Source organism: Cyanistes caeruleus, chromosome 1 (assembly GCF_971803275.1).
Source record: "Cyanistes caeruleus chromosome 1, bCyaCae1.hap1.1, whole genome shotgun sequence".
NCBI classification, from domain to species: Eukaryota; Metazoa; Chordata; class Aves; order Passeriformes; family Paridae; genus Cyanistes; species Cyanistes caeruleus.
In genome coordinates, this window is record NC_141701.1 from 6,252,563 (window position 1) to 6,270,762 (window position 18,200).

An 18,200-nucleotide genomic window follows, 5' to 3' on the forward strand; every position below is an offset into this window, starting at 1 on the left:
AGTGGTAGATGTTTTTTTTTTCAAGAACTTTAACGTTTCCTTTTATGTCCACTGTAGCTGGAATCACAATAGGTGTTGGGAACATTGCAAATCAACTTCTATGTATATACAAATGTATAAACAGTACCTTTTACTTTCTTGAAAAGCATCTCAAACAATCACTTGGTCCAGAGTGGGAGGGTTATCATTATTTGGAGAGAAAAATGAGACTACCTTTACAGTTTTAATTGCTACAGAATAAGTTTCAATTGGTTTTGGTTCAGCCATCTGCAGAGTTAAACAACAAAGTAGAAAAGTACATTCTGATATCTGTGGAGGGTGCTAGAGACTTCTACGAAAAAAGTGCATTTTACTTGAGATACTATGTGTAGAACTGATGCCTTATCTCAAAAAGGATATTTTAGACCTCAAATGAGTGCAAAGAAGGGTGATGACTCTAATATAAAATATTGTGAGAGGTCTTCTTTGAAGCAAAACTATGAATTTTAATACTATTTTAAAAAAATGCAAGTATTTTTGAGGAAATAGATAAAGAGCTTCTGTGTTTTCCCTGTATCTGAACATTTGGAACTAAGCACAGTCACTGAAACCAAACAGTGAGAAGCTCAGATTTGACCAAGAAAAATGTGGGGATTTTTTCCCCCAAGATTTGTGATCAGGAAGTGCAAAGTCCTGAGAACAGAAAGTGAATTAGAAAGGTAGGAGATGTTTGTACACAGATAACCAGAGGCTCAGCAATGCTGCTGGTAAGTTTTTTGAAGTGGATCCTGAGTCTCATGCTTTGGCATACAGAAAGCTGATAAAGATCAGGTGAGATGGATCAGATTTCCCCTGTGTGGGTTTTAAGGGTGTCATCCCTTGGTCCTGGATGTCACTGGCTCTGTAGGACAGGGGAAACTTCTGACACCTTCCCAGAAGCTGCCCCCAGAGCCCCCCTTTGCCCCACACCTGCTCAATGCAGAACCTGAGGCTCCCAGCACATGATTCAACAAAGCACAGGAAATAAGAATATACTTGAAATTAAACACTTATCCAAATGTGTTGTTGCATAGGAATGTTTACTGCCTAGAAAATCTTCTTCTTCATAAAATGCTATAGGAGGAAGCTGTTAAAAAAATGAACGAAGTCAGCATGAAATTGAAGTTTTCTACTGAATGTTTCAAACTGCATATTCAGCCCTATTGCCTTTAGAAAATATTTTAGGCAAGCCTCAGGTTTCTTCTGCTTAATAGAATGTTTTCACTTTCCATCTCCAAACGGCCTCTCCATCACACCTGGTTGGTTGTATGTTTAATTCTTTTTCATCACAGTTGTTCTCACATTCAGGAGCTGCCTGCTAAATAGATCTGCCCCTACCAAAACAAAACCATCAAGTAACTTGTGACTATTTCTTGCTCGTTTGGTGAGAATTAGAACCGGGCACTCTTAATCTGAGTTTTTTTGATTTTGTATTTTTCTGATTAGCTGCATTTAGTCCTGCTGACCAACCTCTATTTCTATGTGAGCTGCCTTTATGAAAATACCAATGGACAATGAGAAAGCTCAGGTGTTCAAGTAACTTGGCACCTGGAGTTTGGCACTGTGTGGATTCTGTGGGGCAGTAAAGAAGTGTGTAAAGTGCTCTAGGTGGCTTTTGGGTGATGTGGGGATTCTTTTCCTATTCATACAGCATTTAATACACCACAGCTACAGGCTGAAGTATGTACAAGTACACCTATATCCTTTCTCTAGAAGAGCATGAGGTGCTGAGTGTTGAAAGCATATTTCTGGATGCACAGTTAATTTCTCTGGTATCTTATTGTTTAATTTCAACTTGTGGACAAGAAAAAAAATCCATGATGTGGTTTTTGCTGAAGTGCAAGGTGTATGCTCCCTTTTTAATGGATTCATAAAGGGATGGTAGCAGTGTTGTTTCAGCCTTTCTCAGTGTCTAAATCTTGATAAATAATTCAACAAAAGTCATTGCCACAGTGAATGGTAATTAGGTTTATGAAAGAAAGAACAGTTGCTTCAGATAAAAGAATGAGGGCCCTATTTCTCACACTGCCCAGACAAACATCCATCACTGCTCGCTCTCAGTGTAACAGCAGGTCACACGTTCCATGCAAAGCAAGCAGGGAAGTTTCCACTTGAGAAAATTAAGGTTCAAATACATCCTTGTATTTTTTAGCACAACTGCTAAGTGTCATGCAGTTAGCCTGTACTTGGTCCTAAAGCCAGCTGAAATTTCACTGCAATTACAAGAAAACATGAGATTTACCATGACCAGCTCTTAGAAAAATGAATCCCTGTCCTGTCTCCAGGTATTAGCCAACTTTTTCTGGTTTAGATCACCAGATTGTCCAGAATAACTAATTTAATTTGTCCAACTAGACCACACCAGCTGCTCTGTGCACTGTTAAGCAATTAAACACTGATTAAAAATATTTAAAGGCATAAACTTTATAGTAAGTTCCCAAAATTCTCATTTATAGCTGTGATATGAGTTTGTCATTCAGCCATCTACATTTTTCAGCCGTTCACTTAAATAAGATGTCCCTGCTTTGTAGTACATTATATGCTGTCCAATTTCTTTGACTGTTTGAGTAGTTCACAAGTTTTCAAAATTCACTGTGTTCTTGAACATCTTCTACTCCTGTGGCTCCTTTAGGGGGTCAGAGGAGGGTAATGTAGTCAAATAAATTTTTGTACCAAAATAATTGCAACAATTCTATCTAGTCTGTCTTGTCAAAATCCTTTCAACTTTGTGAAGTTATGCTTCAAAGTTATTGTTAAGTTATTCAAGGGATAATAGACCATAAAAAAACAGGTTTTTTCCCATTGAAAACATTAAATAAATAATGACAAGAATGAAAAATACTGCACTACACTCTAACATTATGCAACCAGCATGACTGATGTGATTTATCAGTCTCTTACAACTCCTTTTGCTGCTAAAGGAACTGTTCCATGAAAAATATTCTGTAGAGCAGGAGCAATGTGAGGAGATTTAGTTACATCATATTTTTATGACACACATCAGTATAGCTTCATTAAAATTTCAGAAAAGAAGCCTGCCAGTCACAGAAGTCTTCCCTTTGCTTCCTCCCATCCTTATTTTCCACCAGGTTTCCCCACATGGGGACTATGCCCACCTCCTTTCCTCTGAACCACTGAGCCCAAAGTTGTATGCCTGCAAGGAAATCAACTGTTTTCCTTGCTATACATTTAATATTTAATATCTAACATTCAGCTCCGTGTTCTAACTTAAATCCTCCAATAGACTATGTATTATTCAACAGAGGAAACCTAAAATGTTAAATAAGCAGGGTTTTCAGATCCATTTATATGAGTGGGCCTGATTGCATAACATTTCCTTGCTTTATTGTAGGTTCATTATCACTTTTAATTCTTCCACTATTTGATTAAGTTTAAAGCAAAGCAGTTTGCTATCCAGGACAATTCTAGCAGTGACCTCCTTTCTTCTAGGTAAGTACAAATGTGCAGTTAGTACTTAGCCCAAGTTCATAATGCATGCAAAATTAATACATGGGCAAGATTTGCTGAGTGTTAAAAAACCAGGATAAATGTATGGACTGGGATTTATCTTTTCCCCTCTGTATAGTTTCTTGCAGAGTTCTAGAGGTACTTTTGCAGAGTGTTCTTTTATTAAATAGGGTGGAGGATTCACACCTGCTGGCACATGTGAATTACTTATGCATTCCCAGCTCCTGTTGTTATTTATCTCACAATAAAGTGAAAGCACATGGTCTGACTGAGGTGTCTTCAGTGAACCACAGAGCTCAAAACTGAGTCTAGAGAAAGGCCAAAGGACAGCAGCATGGGTTTTCTGTTATATTTGTTTACCAGGGATTTAAATATGAAAAAAAAAAAACTTTAGGCCAGTTTTACTGAGGTGTTTGGTTGCCTCAGTTCCATTTAAATAAGTGGGACTTAAGTGCCAAATTGATGCTTAAAAGACTGGCTGACAGTGATATCTAAAAAACAAATTATACCAGGTCTTGGCTAGAGGCATAAAATGCCCTTAAGTTTGCTGACACCCATTTCAAATCAAACCCATTTTTTAGCACAGTCACTGGGATAATTTGATACCTGATAAATAATACTAACCTTCCTACATCCCAGTGTGAAACCTAGGGCTGCTATGGTACAGTTCCTCAAGAAGTAGGAGACATGGCTATTAGCACTTATCCTACCCCCTGCAGCGGTAGAAATTCAGTCTAACAAATCCCCTCTGAGATCTGAGGAAGAAGACAAAGTCAAATATCATAAAGAGAAGCAATTTTTTTCTTTCTTCAGTCCATGACAAACCTTATCAATCTTGCCTGGGCAAAATCACAAATCCTGGATTGCTAGAAATCATCTTGTAATTTTCCAGCCTAAGTCTATTTCTGAACATTATATACCCCATTGATCTTGTGCCAGTACCATACTTAAAGTTAGCTAACTCTTCCACTGTCTTGACATTCAGCCTTTACAAGTATGAGTCACCTTATCCTCCCACAACCTTTATATTCCTATGCCAAGTTGAGCTTCTTGTATATCTTTGTCCACATGATCCTAGTCACCTTTTTAGTTCCTCCTTCCATTTCCTTACTTTTCTCTTGAAAACACGCATTTAGAAATGCTAAACACAATTCCATCTGATGCTACAACCAGGCATTTTTTACAACTGGATGGGTAATTCCTTACCTGTCCTGAACCAAATTCAGAATGCTTTGCCATTTGTACCTGTACAAACCTGTACCTGTACAACCTGTGCTTGTGTCCATAAATTCATAGAATGTCTTGAGTTCAAAGGGACCCACAAGGATCATTGAGTCCAACTCGTGGCCCTGTACAGGGCAGCCTCAAGGATCACCCCAAGTGTCCAAGTGTGTTGTCCAAATGCTTTAGCTCTGTCAGGCTTGGGGCTGTGACTGCTTTCCTGGGGAGCCTCTTCAGCATCCAGCCATGCTCTGGGTGATGAACCTTTAGCTGATGTCCAGCCTGGACCTGACACAGCTTCATTGCCAACCCCTCAGGTCCTGTCACTCTTCACCAGAGAGAAGAGATCCTTGTCTGTCCCTCTGGTTCTCTTTGTGAGGAAATTTTGGTGTGAGGTCTCTTCTCAGTCTCCTCCAGTCTGAACAGGCCAAGTGACCTCAGCCACATTTCATACTAATTCCCCATCATAGCCCTCCTTTAGACACTCCAATAGCTTTATATCTTATATTGTGCTGTGGGGAACTCACTCATGGGCTGAGCTCTCACAAGCACAGAAATGGAGCTCCTTAGGGATGAGCAAAGGTGAGGCACAGCCCATTGGAATGTGGCAACAAGGGAGACCACTAAGGAGATAAGTTAACTTTGAAGACACAAATTGTTATCTCATCTCTGGGGATGCAGTTTTTTCCTTATCAGTATATGATTTAGTATCTTTGCATTTAGGTCATGGGATGGAGTCCTTGTTTTGCACACAGATATGTCACAATAACAGCTCTGTTAAATTCACAACAAATTCACAGCAAATTCACAGCCTTGGAGAGCCCTGGCAGGAGCATCAATCCTGCTTCTGCCTGGGGAAAGGCCTGAGCTGGCACAGAGAGACAGGAGAGGAGGGGGGAGCAGTCTGGAGAGGCTGAGATGGACCAGCCACTGCCCCATCCCCACCCTGTCAGGGAAGAGGAGTCAGGAATGAAGTGAGGAAGGGGAAAAGCTGGGTGGAAGGTGTTTTTTATGTTGCTTGTTATTCTTTCTCAGTTCCAGAATATATTTTAATTGTGAATACATTAAATTAATTTTCTGCATATAATCCTGTTTAGCCCATGATAGGAGCTGCTAAATGGTCTCCCTGTCTTTACCTATGTCCCTGAGCTCTCTCATCATGCTTTCTCTCCTTGTACCTCTGAGGGGGCGAGTGACTGTGCAGCTGGGTGGGTGTTTGGCCCTTTAGCAGGAATGACTGTATTGTCTGCTTCTTTTAAGGCTTCTCAAAGGGATTTTTTTCAGGATCTCAATGTCTATTTTATATGAGAAGTGTCTTGGCTCTCTGGAAGACAGGACACCCGAAGGTTGTGGTGTGAATTTCTGCATGCCTGTGAGAGCCCACTCTGAACCTGAGGCTGTATAACATGGGTACATGTGTCTGCACCCCAAATTAGTAAGTCCTGAGAGCCCCTGATGTGTATTAGTTCAGGCTTTAGCCCCACAAATGCAGCTGCATATCTCTGTCTATATATCCAGGCAGCAGGGCCTGGCTATTTTTGTCTGCCCTGCCAAGGGGGAAACAAAAGTCCACAAGATACATTCTGGATGACCCTAGACTGAGGCTTGCCAGAAAAAAAAAATGTCTTGAAGAATAGCAGATTTGTTTTTTATTTCAGCATTTAGGAGAAGGCAGCTTCCCAAAACATCTAGGCACGATCTGCATAGCAGTAAATGTTGTGTGTGTGAGGTACTGCAGAGGCTGTATTTGCATTTATGCTGAAAGAGCAGTGCTGCACAAGGAGGTGTGTTTGTAAATAGTTCTGAAGCATCCCTCTGAATTACAGCAGTCTGCCAGGCTCCTGGTGGTGAGAAGAGACATGCTAAGGATGTGCAAAGGAGTTAAGCACGATTGCTTCATCCCAGGTGTGATTCAGAGGTTTATGTGAGGCCATGACTGACTTTTTTAAAAAACATTCCCTCTAGCTGTCCTGAGATAGGAGGTGAATTTCCTCAAATGCTTAGAGACTGGCAGCATGTGGGGTGGTGATCAGAGCAATGGGGGCTTGTAAAATAGAGAAAGAAAGATTTTTTTTACATGAGCAGATAGTGGTAGGACAAGGAGAAACATTTTTAAAGTAAGAGGAGAGATTTAGATTAGCGGTTAGGGAGAAATTAGTTCCTGTGAGGATACTGAAGCCCTGGCATAGGTTACCCAGAGAAGCTGTGGATGCCCCACCCCTGGAAGTGTTCAAGGTAAGGATGGATGGAACTTTGAGCAAGCTGGGAGAGTGGCAGGTGTCCCTGCCCACGGCAGAGGGTTTGAAACTAGATTATCTTTTAGCCCTTTTATTATTTTATGATTCTGTGATAAGCTCTCCTAAGTTTGTACATGTGTGTGCCACTACTGCTGTGCTTGTGAGCTCTGCCTCTCCACACGAGGCTGCCAATGGCTGGAAGTGATGGAAATCTCCTTTACCCAAATGCAGGAAACTCAGTGTGTGGGGTTACAGGAGGGGGGACAAGTAATTGCACAGTGTGTTTACAGGGGTGGAGGAAACAAAGGACAAGGCTGCAGGGAGGAAAAGCACAATGAAATGAGAGCCAAGCAAGTGAATCTTATTTTTAATGAGCAAACAGGGATGCTGGTCACTGTAACTCAGATATTCTTGTACCACCAGTGTATGTACCAGTTTGGTTTGCCCTAGAGATCTCTCTCTATAGTGAATATATTATTGCCATGGGTTATTTCCCAGTGTAACAGCTCTTCAATCATGAAGTCTCAATGTTATTTTTCTTTTCATGAAGTTTCCTTTTTTGCTTCTCAAGAAATATTAAGGAGAAAATAAAATGCTGTGCAATTATGTACATTAGCACAGATATTTAAAGTGAAAATAATCACAAGTTGCTGGTGGAATGAAATAAGGAAAGGTAAAAATTACTAGAAGAAAATTTTTATTTCAGGGACTGAATGATGAGGGATAAACTTGATGGTTTGTTTCTTATCTGCCCTCTAGTGTTCAGGACTCTTTTTCCTCTGGTGGCTGCTCATGTCCAAGGAGTTCTTTGAGCATGGGAAGTGAATTAAAAAAAAAAAAAAAAGGCAAAGCTGCTGAGTTAGTGGAAAAAAAACTTTCTAATGTCCTTTACCATATGAATTCAAAGGAATCAGTTTATTTAATTGATTTCTCATATTATGTAAACAGGAGGAGAAATAAGTAATCAATCTCATCTCCAGTCTCATCTCAAATTTCTTTGTCTTTTTTAGAAGCTGACAAAGTCTGTTCAAGTCTGTGAAAATGTGAGGATTGATATAATCAGAGATAATTTTCCTTGTGACTGAAACAGATTTGTTGAACCTTCATTGGAATGCTCTGAGGTAGTTGAAAATGTTAATTTATGGTAATTTAGAGCTTGAAAAATACAAATATAAGAATATTTTGGAAAACATCTTTTTTTTTTTTTGAAACTGAGCTTAACCCTTAGAGCCAACATTGTATTAGTCATCTGAAAATGTTGTTTACATTTCAAATTCAGGAGAAAAGTATAAAAAAAATTAACTTATTCTAGGAACTTGGATTGAATCTTACTTATGCTAAATGTGTACTAAACATGTGTGTATTTGAATTAGTTCTGTAATACCTAAAGTTATATTTGCAAAAAAACACACACACACACACTCACACTCACATATAAATATCTTGTCAATATGTGATTATGGACTAACTCATAATGTGTGCATGTATACTCACATATTTAATGTCTGTGTGGATTTGTATGAATTCAGTATATTTAAAGAAAGAATGGATTTGTGGATGTGTATATATATATATGTATATAATCGTGTGTGATTTTAGGTCACTAAAACATGGAGTGAGGAAACCTGGACTTCTGTATTATTTTTGGAGCAAGGTTCTCAGCTGAGTTTCCCACTCTTGCACATAAATAATATTTAATAATATTTAATTGACTCTCAGCACCTCCTGGAAGCTGGGAAGTGCAAAGCTACATCCCCTGTCCCAGGGGAGACCCTTGAGAGCTGATCCCCCCTTGCCTGCAGCCTGCCCAGCCAGAGAGTGACTGAACAGGCAGGGATGTCACTGTCTTGGGTGAACGCTGGTGCTGGTCTCCAGGAAAATCCCCTGGAAACTGAGAGGCCTCCAGGGTAGAATTCAGTCTCCCTGTGATGAAGTAGCTCAAAATGATGATTAGCTCAGTTCTGATGTTTTTTGTAGCTACTGCAGAAGGTAGGATGGAGATAAACTCAAATGGGTGTCCTTTGAGTGGCATTTTGGAGCACCCAGGTCTCTGCAGGAGAGAGAGCTCTTCTAAGACAGAATTCCCAGCCAGGTTTTACTTTCCCCAGGGCTGCAGGGAAGATCCTGCAGCAGGGCTAACCACATCACACAGTCCTGCTCTTCAGGGCCAGTGTTGACAAAGCTTCCCTTTTCAATCTCTGCCTGAGGAGAGTCATTTCCAGCTTCTTGTGGAATCATCATTATTCTGCCACACACCATGACTCTGTTTGTTCCTTATGTCACAGCTATACCTCAGCAGAGAGTTTGCTAAAGTTCACTCTGAAATGAGTAATGGTGGTGCTTGGTGAGAGAATAGGGCTTAAACAAAATGGTATCAGTTTTCCTCCATTTCAAACAAAAATACATGTGGTGATACCTGGCCACATTAATGAATGAAACTGCTTTTGCCTGGAAGGGAAAGGTACAGCTGCCTTCTGAGGAGTGGGATCGTGGAGGAGCCTGTGTTGTCAATAACAAGACAGGCAGGGTTGGAAAGATCTCTCAATGTTCAGTGACACACAGCATGCAGGTGTTTGTGATTTCTGTCAGGAGGCAGTGCTTGTTGTGGGTCTGTGCTGTGGCCACTCAGACTAAGGATCCTGTTAAAATCCAAGCACTGTGTGAGGGTTTGGGTTGTTTCTGTGGATTGCAGAGGATGATGCTAAAACCTAATTAACCTAGAGGGGCTGTTACCATCCCTTGTCCCGTGCCAGAAGGGCAAACAGGGGTGTGCTCTGTGGTGGGAACTGGACAAAACAACAGATAAGAGTTCATATCTTCTCAACCCACAGGCTGTGAGGAGAACTTGTGCCACTTTTCACCTCAATCTATCCTTCCTTTCTCTTTCATATCTCTCATATCTGGGTGTTGGCAGGGAACTGGGTCATGCAGGCTTTCAAGGCAGAGGGAGATGTTTACTTTTCCCTTTATGTTGAAGAGATTGAGCCTCTCTCTTGCCCCATTTAATTTCAGAGCTGGGTAATGAAGTCAATGCTATTGCTGTGTTTGTGACTGGAGAAGAAAGGATAATAAAAAGAATGTGATGTAATGCTCTGATAAATTCCACGATTATCTTTAGCCTCCTTTCCTTTTCCCTTTTATTGTCCTGACATGTACCTGCTGTGCCAATCTGTTAGCCAGGATGTCATCACTGAGAAGTACACAAACAATCTCTGCTTTTCATTTCACAGACTGAGTGCAAAACAGGTTATTAAGGGAAGATTTGAAAACCTGGGAAAGTGACTTCTGTAGTGAGACAAGACACAGGTACCACAGAATAATCCAAAGGGTCTTTACCTCAGTTCCCTGCTCCAGCAGAGTCAGCTGTGGGGACAGCTATGATTGCTCAGAGCTTTATCCAGTCCAGTCTTGAAAATTTCCAAGGATGGACACCACACAATCCCTCTGGACATCCTGCTCCACTGCTTGACTGTCCTCAGGGGAAAATGGTTTGAATCTCTCTCATCTAAGTTTGTGCCTGCTGTTTCTGGTTCCCCCTGCCATGCACCACCATAAAGAACCTTTTTCCTACTTCTGGGTGGTCTGTTCCAGTGAGTAGTGGGATGCTGCTGACCTCCCTTAACAGTACATCCAGAGCAGTGCTTTATCCAGGCTGAAGAAACTGGTCCTCCACTCTCTCCTTACTTGGAATATTCTTCAGATCCCTTCTTAGTGATCCTCTATGCTCTGGTTTATCTAGATTCTCCTTGTATTGGTGGGACCAAAGCTGGGTTCAGTGTTAGGTGTGCTCTGAAGAGCACTGGGCAGGGAGGGACAATCTCTTTTCTTTATCTCCAGGCTGTAGCCTTGTTGGTACAGCCCTGGAGGCCCACTGTCTTTGCTGCCAAGTCTCACATCCATCTCACTGTCCAGCAAGGACCCCTGAGCCTTTTCTGCAGTCCATCAGCCCCAGTGTTTCTTCCTTCCCAATCCCCTGCACTGAATCAGGGATTCTAAGGGCATGGCAGTGTTTGTAAGAGCCGTGTTTTGCAGCTCTCGCTGGTTGCTGGATCTGTAGATAACAATATTTTGGATGTTTTGAGATGATGTTGCTGTGGGTAGTGGCAGGTGCCTCATGTTCCCATCTGCATGGTCTGTGTAGGCTGTGCTGTGTGCACGTGGAGTTTTCTTTTAGCACTTAGGTGTCAGGGAAGACCATAAAATATACTCTGGTGATGGAGCTGTGCCCAGAGTTTTGGCTCTGCTCAGGGCTTGGTTGCTGCCTGTGTGTGAGAATTTTTCCTGCTAGGGTAGAATGGGAGAGGTGAAACAAAAAGATGTTTCCCCTCCAATTCCCCAGATCTAGAAAGCTGAGAAGGAAGAGGAATCATTCTTTATCCTTCTTTCTTTCACATGTACATCCAGCCTTTGCAGCTATTCTCTGGACTCTGACCATGCTAAATTATATAAGGTGCTCTGCAGCTGTTCCTCAAGAATAATAGGGGCAGCCTACAGGGAAAATCCTCAACAGTTTCCTTTTTTTTTTTCCCTTTGGAGATGGATAACATATTTTCTTAACATTTTTGGTCAGATCATATAGAAAGATATTCTGCTTTGACTGAATGCTGAACGTGCATTTTGCTGATGGGGTTCAGTTCACTGGGAAATCAAACCCCTCTGTTCCTGTCAAAGCTCCAGCTGAGAAGATACTGAACACAAACACCCAAATCCTTCCATCTCTAGTCTTTGAGATATGTCAATGCACCTGTCAATATCCTGGCTGTTTGGTCTCAGTGTTACAGACATGCCTGCCTGGCTGGGACATGCAGTGAGTCCACTGTCATCCTCCCAGATGAACTTCAACTCAACATCATCAGTCTTTGTCCTCCTCATTGAGAGAAACCATTTGGTGGCTCGTGTTATCACTGATTTTTCTTGTCATATGCTCAGTTGAGGCATTAAGAGGAGGAAATGTTTTTGAATTATTTACCTGTGAACTTCAAGATAAATATTTTTCTATGGCAAACCTCTGAAGTCCTGCAGTTGCTCTCTGCACCTGTGGTTCACGTCTTTAGATGTGTAGCAGTTCTCACTGTCTCTTCAATAAATAATAAGCTTTAAGAAGAACAGCAGATGTCTACACAGGTGCTAAGACAGAGTTCCTTGATTTTTTGTCCAGTGTAGTATGTTTCACCTTTCTTTCAACTACCCTAGACCCAAGAACCTCATATAACTGGCATAGTCCCCTTTATGAGAATCCTTCAGTTGATTTTAAAGTTACAACACGTGTGTATCATAAACATTGGTTGCCTTTCATTCAAAGAGAGAAGAGGTTTTTGGCATAAGATCTACAAAGCATGTTGGTTAATTTCTTCTGATTAACTTTTCTAGCTGCCCAGAAGACAGGTGAGAACTGGACCTATGCAGCCACAATCTATGGGATTTCAGAGGTCAGTAAGAGTGAAGTTCTTTCCAAAGCAATGTAGACATGTCTCAAAAGTTTCTAAACTAAGCTACTTCCTTCTCATGAATGACTTAATTGCTAAAAGCAAAAATGAATGTGAGGTAAGGAAGTGTCCACTAGCAACCACCATCATTACCTGGCGTGGTGGGAATGCTGAAAAATATCCTATTCTGGTTTTGTTGTATTGAAGTCCATAGAGCTGTGGTAAAAGATGTGACTCATCAACCCAGATAGTTGAATTCTTAATTTGCTTTTCCCAGACTTCAAAATACTGTTAAGAGCTTGACTTTTCCCTCATCTTATTCCTTCATACCATTGAACTTCAGCCTTGAGCCAGGGAAGACAAAATGTCTGTAGTGGTTTCCACCTTTTCCATTTAAATGGGCTTTGGGGTGTCATTAACCTAGAAAGAAAAACTGTGGTTGGAAGTTATAGGTCAGCACTTAGAGCAACTTTAAATTGGTGTTCAAATCTCAACCCTGGAACCTCTTTCACTTCTAAAAATACTGGTTTGCCACTCACTTGGGATTTGCCCACAAATTACCATCCTATGGCTGAATAATTTGTTGCATTCAAGAATATTTAGGAGAAAGATGCCTGCTCCCATGTCCTTTTCCCACCTATAATATACCCTTCCTCAAGCATATTTAGCTTTCCTGCACCATGGTTTACCTAGACACAAATGAGGATGGATGTTTCTCCTCTCCTTTCAAGGCTGAAACATTGTGCTTATTGTAAGCAATGCTAGACAAGTGTTTGTTTTTGATATTTTAAAATTATCTTTGGTTCAGATATTTTAAAATAATCTTTATATTCAAACTCCAGTTAGTAGTTAGGTACTAGTAGTACTGCCTGCCAGCTGGTATTTTGCATTATAAAAGACATATATAAAAAAAAATAAAACTGAAAACCTCTAGGGAAGAGTCTTAAACAAACAAGCCCATCTGGCTGTTTAGTGAATTAATATGTATTTTAGGTGGGAGTGATACCAGTGAGTGTTGTTAAGGTTGTCCAGCATTTCTTATAGTAACACTCTAGCTTTTATTGCTTATCACTTTGTTGTATCTTAATTGCTTGGGCTAAAACATTTTATGCAGGGGCATCTTCCTTGGACTGAATTAATTTGTAAAAACTGCAGCCAAAACAGTTTTGATATTTCCATAAAGGAATTTAGGAGAAATAATCTGTTTTGCCTACATTAGAAATGGGTCATCTGCTCTTCTCTGGGAGACTGCACTTATGTGCTTAGGAGCAGATACTCCAAAGAGAAAATAAATTGTCCTTCTGTTGTGTCCATCTCTCAGAACTTCTGTAATAAGACAGCCCATAAACCTTTGAATAAAAACAGTTTTTGGGTGCTCAGCAGCAGCTAGACAAACAGCTAAGTTCTTCTGACATGTTGAATGCCCGGGATATTTTCCAGTCTGTGTCAAAATAGAATTCTCATCAACTTTCCTTTCTTTTTCTGTGATGTTGTGGGTTAGGCCACATCTAAAATGGGACATGAGGTGGGAGATGCTCCACTCAAGGTGAGAGGAAAGCTTGCACTGTGCCCAAACTAAATAGGGGAGGAAGTTGCCCTTATGATTTACTGTACCAAATTGGCAGAGGGAGTTCTAGGAAGTAGCAAGGGGCCTAGGAAGAGATAAGTGATTTAAGTTTAGGGTACTGTAGGTTGACTGGGATGGAGGAGTGTAAGGTGTGAGAATAGGTGTACGGCAGTAGGTTTGTGTGTGGAAGAAAAAAGAGGTTGTGTATAAAACCAAGGAAGAACTTAGGAGTTGTTGAACAAGGGGGCAGAGATCAGGAGTCTCTGGAATGCATGCTGGGAACAATGGGGTATGGGACTTGTTAATGATTTCATAGAATGGTTGATGTCAGAAATCACTTCTTGAGGTCACATCATCCCTGGCCTTCCCCAAAGCAGGATCACCTACATCAGGATACAGAGGAAAATATTCATTCAAAGTTTGAATATTTCCAGTGATGGAGACTCCACAACTGTCTGAACAACCTGTTCTAATGCTCAGGGAGTTCAGCATTGACCTCCAGAAAATCTCAGCTGCTTGTGTGGGTGCCTGTGAAAAAGTCCAGGACTTATTTTCCATGCACAAAATAGATGTCAGTGGCAACCCTTTTTTCAATAGGAGTGTTTAGAAAAATATTGATTGTGATTCTGTGAGGTACTGCAGCAGGGAGCAGTGCTCTGCAGCTCCTAAGGCTGCCTGCAAAATGATGTTTTTGGCCTGGGCTGTGTTATTCACAAAATCCTTCTTTTATTTGTGTGTGGGTTTTTTTGTTTTGTTTTTGTTTGTTTGTTTTTTGAACTTCTAATACTGCAGCAGTTCCTTCAAGTCCTATCAGATGTTTGTATCATGTTAAACATTTGAAGTGTGCTTATTTACTCTGTTTTCTATCCAGTATGCAATCTTCCAGAGCCCTGAATGAGGACTGTAAGCTGAGGTTTCCTGCTGCCTCCAGGTAAGGTAGGCACTGGTGGGTAAAAGTAGATTTTTTTGATACTTACAGCAAGGCTGTTTACCTGGCAGGCTGTCTGTAACAAAACACTGGACTAAAACCGAGTGGTAGAATGAACAAAATATTAAATGGATGGTGGCTGAATGAGGACTCTGTGGTTTGAAGACAGGATAAGTGTAAAGACTTGCAAGGAGAGATATAAACTTTTCTTGGAAGTAACTATTAAAACAAGCTAAGTCTTTATGATCCTTTTTATGTTGTACTGTGAAGGTTTTGTGTGAAATACATACTTACTGAAATGATAAATTATGCTTTATACTTTTTCTAATACTGTAGAATTTACCTTTAATTCTTCACTATGATATGTGAAAATACTGCATGATTTTAAATGCTGCATGGTATAAAAAAACATACATTATTTTAAAAACTACTTTATACTGTGGAACTCTCTAAGAATCTATTATATTTATTAGAACCACAAAATGGTTTGGAGATCATTCCAAACTTCTTGTCATGGAAAACAATAATTTCCACTGGATCAAGTTGCCCAAAGCCCCTTCAGTCTGACTTTGAATGCTTCCAATGATGGGTCATGGGTGATGGATATCTGACTGTGGATCAAAATAAATATTTTTATAGATTTTAGTTGACACTTGTGGTTATATTTTTCTCAAATAGCTGTATGAAAGACATCTTTTGATTCCTTCTCCTGTTTTTCTCCTTCTTTTGCTTAACTGCTTCTCTGTGGCATAGCATGAAACTGGATTATGTGAGGCTGTGTAATTCACATTAGAGGGTGCTTCAAATCCTGCTATAACAATATGGTGCATTTGCTTCCTAAAAGTGTCTTTCCATCTGAATGCTCCTAGAGCACACAGAGGATCCAGAAGTAATCAAAGCCCCAAGACTGAGAGTTCTATTTGTTTTTCTGTGTCAGACTTTCCCTTTGGATCTTACCCTTTCCTAAAATTATAAAGTAGAGAGAAACAGCCCCTGGAAACTGTGTTGCAATCAAAAGGTAGATTCAGCTTCTCAGTTCACTAAAGGAGAATCTTAACCTGCTCTGTCCATTACCTACAGCTGCTGTGTTTCCTGCTGCTAGCTTGGAGCACACATTTAGCCCTTCCTTCTTCTCCCCAGCCACAGTGTGACATGTTACACAGCCACAGGGAGCTTTCACAGAGGCTTCCTGCAGCAAATTTTGTCCCAGAGCTGGAGGAAAGCTCTTACAGCCAGGATGAGGTCTCTGCAACCACTCCTTGTGTGCTCCAGGAGGAAGCTGAGGGTTGTGGTCTTTCCTTGACACGAGACACAACTCACTTCCTTGCTCTGTGTGTGTGTTTAAATCACAAGCTCGTGTCTCATCATGTAAGGTTTTATGTGCTGCTGTTGAGATATCAGAGGAATCACACAATCATAGAATGTTAAGGGGTTGGAAAGGATCTTAAAGATTATCTGGTGCCAGAGCCCTCTACCATGCCAGGGACACCTCCCACTAGACCAGGTTGCTCGAGAGGTCTTTTCCAGCCTGGCTTTGAACACTTGCAGGGTTGGGGTATCCACAACCTCCCTGAGCAACCTGGTCCAGTGTCTCACCACCCTCACAGCAAAGAATTTCTTCCTAATATCTAACCTAGATTTGCTCTCTTCATACCCATTACTCCTTGTCCTATCCCTACAGTTCCTGACAAAGAGTTCCTCTCCTTGTAGGCCCTCATCATGTAGTGGAAGATTCTCTTCTTCAGGCTAAACAGCTCCAACTTTCTTAGCTTATCTTCATGGGAAAAGTCCTCTTATCAACTTTATGGCCTCCTCTGGACTTGTTCCAACAGTTCTCTGTCCTTATGCTGGGAGAACAAGAGCTGTGCTCAGCACTCCAGGTGGGATCTCACAGGAGCAGAGGGGAATAATCACCTCCTTTGATCTGCTGGCCACGTTCCTTTGGATGCTGCTCATGATTCTGTTGGTTTTTCATCAGCCATCACCCCTAAGCTCTTCTCCTCAGGGCTGCTCTGAATCACTTCTCCACCCAACCTGCCATGACCTAGGTGCAGGACCTTGTATTTTGCTTTGTTAAACTTCCTGAAGTTTGCACAGTCCTACCTCTCTGGCCTGCCCAGGTCCCTCTGGATCCTTCCCCCGAGCCTGTGGCTGCACCATAGAGCTTGGTGTGGTGAGTGAATTTGCTGAGGGTGCCTGCATCCCACCATCCATGTCACTGATAAAGCTGTTGGACAGCATCAGCCCCAGTACTGACCCCTGAGGGATTCCACCCATCATTGGTTTCCATGTGGAAAATTTGCTGTTGGCCACAGCTCTTTGTGTGCACCATCCAGCCAGTTCTCTGTCTACCAAGTGGTCCATCCACCAAATCCGTGTCTCTGTGATATGGAGACAAGGATGTCATGTGGGACAGTGTCAAATACTGCACAAGTCCAGGTAGACAATGTCAGTCACTCTGACCCATCCACCAATACTGTAGCCCTGTCGTAGAAGGTCACCAAATTGGTAAGGCATGAACAGGCAGTTAGAAGTTTGTAGTTCTAAGCTTATTTCAGTTATTTTAAGATTTTTTTATTTAACCCTGCTCTTAGAAATTGTACAATTACTATTACAGTCCAGCTCTGGTAGTGTAGATAGCAGACTGAAGTGGAGTCTACAACCTGTAGAAATGTTTACCAGCCCAATGTGTGCCCTGCAGCATGGACTGGATGCTCCAGTGAACATTTATTAGTTATCTTGCTACCTAATGGGAATATCTGTTTCAGGTTATTATTAAATAACCCAAAGGCTCCACACAAAGAATCCAGAATATAAATTTTTCTGCCTATGATGGGATATAGGACACTAAGCATGTCCAAGGATGTCTGTGCCGTAGGGATTGCAGCCAGTCTGGGAACATTCAGCAGCTAAACAGGCTCTGAGATATCCTCATTGCTGAAACCTCAGTCTGCTGTGGGGCTAAGGCAGTTAAGAGACATTTCCAGAAGATATGTTTTGGTTTAAAACTTTGTTGACAGACGTCAGGGCTCAGATGGGTGATTTGATGGGATAGTTCTTCTGAGCTGGAGTTAGGGATGGGATTTACCTTTGCCTCAGGATGTTGTAGATAAATACAGCTAAGTCAGCCCTTGTGTTTTCCTAACAACAGGGAGAGAAAAGGAGGCACAAGGGAGAATTCACCTGATTTGCTTTAGAAATCTGTGTTAGGCTGAGTTGATTTGCTTGTCTTTAGTATTTAATGCAAAAAGTTAATCCAGACATGATTACACATAGGTGCCAAGCACCATCTGAGATGCCCAGAGGGGTCTGTAATTCCTCAGCAGGTCTGCAAG

At 41.3% G+C, this 18,200-nt stretch overlaps 1 protein-coding gene across 6 annotated transcripts in view; it reads left to right on the forward strand.

Annotated features, from left to right (window-relative positions):
• FAM135B (family with sequence similarity 135 member B) overlaps positions 1-18,200 on the forward strand; it is a 286,821-nt gene that overhangs the window by 71,909 nt on the left and 196,712 nt on the right. Inside the window, exons 4-5 of one of the 6 annotated variants that reach the window (XM_086878011.1) lie at positions 12,315-12,373; positions 14,809-14,868. The exons of the other annotated variants lie outside the window; for them this stretch is intronic. The gene's annotated coding sequence lies outside the window, so the exon portion shown is untranslated. The remainder of the gene's footprint in view (positions 1-12,314; positions 12,374-14,808; positions 14,869-18,200) is intronic. 6 annotated transcript variants of the gene reach the window in all.